General features: G+C 44.8%; 1 pseudogene; it reads left to right on the forward strand.

Moving 5' to 3' along the window:
* Nucleotides 1–410: 410 nt before the first annotated feature.
* Nucleotides 411–1,856, forward strand: LOC101577963 (annotated as a pseudogene).
* Nucleotides 1,857–3,726: the final 1,870 nt, after the last annotated feature.

The following is a 3,726-nucleotide window of genomic DNA, read 5'->3' on the forward strand; positions in this document are numbered from 1 at the left end:
CCCTCTGCACTGCCAGAGTTGGGCTGCACTGGGACTCTGAGTGGTGTGACCCTTTATCGTGTACCAAATTGCTTCCTCCTGGTGGTTCCAGCTGTGGAGTTGGCTCCTTTTCCCCTTATAACCTCCTTGAATACCACCTCGAATTTTCACTCTCTTAGAATGTTTCCAACATTGCAACTCCAGCCTGAGTTTTGTTCTCCATGCTGAAGTTTTGCATTTGCTTACTATACACATTTCCTGACAAATGTGTTTCTATTGCTTTTAAGTCAAAATGATGGAATCATTAAATGCTCATTCTTTATTTCTCCACTGCTCTTTTGATTACATGCATCTTCTAACATTTCCAGTTTTACAAAAGAAGCCACTTGAGAGTGGTGGCCTGTGTGTGCCGTCTGCAGTTGTTCACGGGGATGATAAAGCGAGCTGTGAGCCTGGTTTTCCCCCTGGGCTTTTGCCAGCCAGCATTCCCTGCAGCCCTGAGTCGCTCACTCTGTTGTGCACAGGACGTGCTCTGCAGAACTCCTGTCTATGACTTCCATCTATCCCATGGTGGGAGAATGGTGGCATTTGCAGGCTGGAATCTCCCCGTGCAGTATAGGGACAGCCACGTGGATTCACACCTGCACACACGCCAGCACTGCTCGCTCTTTGATGTGTCCCACATGCTGCAGACCAAGATACTTGGTTGTGACCAAGTGAAGCTGATGGAGAGTCTAGTGGTTGGAGACGTAGCAGAGCTAAGGCCAAGCCAGGGAACACTGTCTGTCACTGTTTACCAATGAAGCTGGAGGCATCTTGGATGACCTGATTGTGATCAATGCTTCTGAGTGATACCTGTTTGTCCAATGCTGGCTGCTGGGACAAGGACTTGGCCCTCATGCAGGACAAGGTCAGGGAGCTTCAGAACAAGGGCAGTGATGTGGGCCTAGAGGTGGTGAATAATGCTCTGCTAGCCCTGCAAGGCCCCACTGCAGCCCGGGTGCTACAGACTGGTGTGGTAGAGGACCTGAGGAAACTATCCCTCATGACCAGTGCTGTGATGGAAGTGTTTGGTGTATCTGGCTGTGGAGTAACCTGCTGTGGCTACACAGGAGAGGATGGGGTGGAGATTTCAGTGCCAGTTGCTGGGGCAGTCCATGTGGCGATGGCTCTGCTGCAAAACCCAGAGGTGAAACTGGCAGAGCTGGCAACCCGGGACAGTCTGCTTCTAGAAGCCGGCCTCTGTCTATATGGAAACGACATTGAAGAGCATACCACACCTGTGGAGGGCAGCCTCAGTCGGACACTGGGGAAGTGCTGCTGAGCTACTATGGGCTTCCCAGGAGCCACAGTCATTGTTCCTCAGATGAAGGGCAAGGTGGATGGAAGAGTGTGGGGTTGATGTGAGGGGGCCCCAGCGTGGGCTAGCAGTCCCATCCCATGCACAGAAGGCACTGTGATTGGTACTGTGACCAATGTCTATCCTTCACCCTCCCTGAAAAAGAATGTGGCGATGGGTTATGTACCCCTCAAGTACATTTGACCAGGGACACAGCTGCTGGTGGAGATGCGGTAGAAGCAGCACATGGCTGTAATCAGCAAAATGCCCTTTGTGCCCACCAACTACTACACTCTCAAATGAAGATGGACAGGGCAGGGTTCTCCCTGCCCCTCCAAGGAGTTTTGCCTTTTAGCATATTCTACAGAGCTTAGTAAATACAAGGCAGAACTATCTGAGGGGCAAGCAGCCCAGGATAGCTTGGCCTTCCCCCAACAGAGGTCCCTCTAACTTTAGGACCACATTTCTCATTTACAGACTAGGTCACTCAGTCACTGCCCCATTTTTGTCCAATTCCGCTGACCATATTCTGCCAGGTGCTGGTGTAGAGCAAATGCTCAGCTTTGTGAGTGGGGAACATCTGACCAACCTACCTCATTGTGGTTTTTCACCTTTCAAAGGTGGGCAGTGAAGCCTTAAGTCATCTCTTTTACTCCTCTGCTTTCCATGAATGCAAACTTTGGCCTCTTCCCAGGGCAGAAATGATTCCTGACTCACCCGAGCATTGACTCGAGTTATTCCTGTGTATCAACAGGGATGGCTGAGCAAATGTCGTCTCACTCTTCTCCTTTCCCCTGCTGGCCTAGCCTGCTGCCCAGTAGCAAATCATGACATGCTTGCCACATAGGCTGATTTTTGCCCCGAGGGGACTGGACTTTACTGTCATCTGAAAAAATTAAACAAGGTTCCTTCTAAAAAAGAAGAAGAAGAAGAAGAAGAAGAAGAAGAAGAAGAAGAAGAAGAAGAAGAAGAAGAAGAAGAAGAAGAAGAAGAAGAAGAAGCCACTTTTCTACCTTTAGATTCAAGCCCCGCTCCCTTCTGAACCAACTTACACACACATATGATGTTGTCATTCTAGAGTTTGTGCTGCACAATATTGCAGCCACTAGCCCATGTGACCATGGAAAACTTGAATTGTGGGTAGCTTGGACTACCAGACTAAGTACAAAATGAAAAGCAAAATTTGAAGAACTTAATATCAATATGAATATAAAATATCTCATTAACACTTTTTTGTTGATTATTTGTGGAATGACAATGCCTTAAATATACTCAGTTAAATACAAAATATTGAAATTATTTTGTTCTATTTCTTTTGTCCTGCTTTAATGTGGCTACAAGGAAATTGAAACTACATATGTAGTTTACTATATATGTATACATATATATATACATATATATATAATTTTTATTTTATTTATTTATTTAATTTTTTTTGGCAGAACCAGGGATTGAACTCAGGCCCTTGTGCTTGCCAGGGTAGCTCTTATTCCACTGAGCCATCTCCCCGGCCCCCGATTTTTTGAGTTTTTGAGACAGGGTCTCACTATATAGTTCAGGCTAGCCTCTAACTTGTGGCTTTCCTTTTGTCTTAGCCTCATGAGTGCTGGGATCACAGACTAGTTTATATTTTTAATGGAAAGCATTGACATAGCTCATTCTTGTCTTCTTTAGCAAGATTTCTTAAATGACTTCCATTCTAGTATCTCTATCATGATATAGCTCAAGCTTCTTACAAGGCATTCTAGAAGATTTCTCTGCCTGTAGGTGACACCTACCTCTCTTGCCCATACTGCATTCTGTCTCCAAACTCATATACTATTGAAAGTTTCAAATTAAATCTTTCTCTAGGATGAAAACCAAATTGTTTCTCTCTTCCCATCAAAGTTCAAACTTCTCCAGCTCCCAGCTCTATGCTCCTTCATGTATTATTTCAGAACAGCAGGAACGTGCAAAACAGATGAATGAAGATGAATTTAGCAGTAAGAATCTTACAGTGTGTGTGTGTGTGTGTGTGTGTGTGTGTGTGTGTGTGTGTAGGTCATCACCTAGTATCCCCCAATGACTCTAGCTTGATTAAGTCTTGCTCATAGGAAGTTATCCTTACAAAAAAATTATAAATTAAACTAAGTATCTCATTCCAAGTTTCCAAAACCACCAACCTCTTGACAAAGACCAATAACTTAGAGAACAAAAAGGCAAAAGGAGAAGCTCCTGCAGAAGGGCAGTAACTCCTTCCTTGAAAAGGCAAGACTGATAACATTGTTTTAAAGATCAGAAAGCCTAAATGTCCACCGATGAGAATAGGTTCACTCAGAGAAGAGCAAATCACCCAAGTTTTCTGAAGCAATTTATTAGGAAAACTGGAAATAGAAGGAAGAGAGCCACCAACATCATCCAACTTATCA

Source organism: Octodon degus, unplaced genomic scaffold (genome assembly GCF_000260255.1).
Source record: "Octodon degus isolate 3935 unplaced genomic scaffold, OctDeg1.0 scaffold00040, whole genome shotgun sequence".
Lineage (NCBI taxonomy): Eukaryota > Metazoa > Chordata > Mammalia > Rodentia > Octodontidae > Octodon > Octodon degus.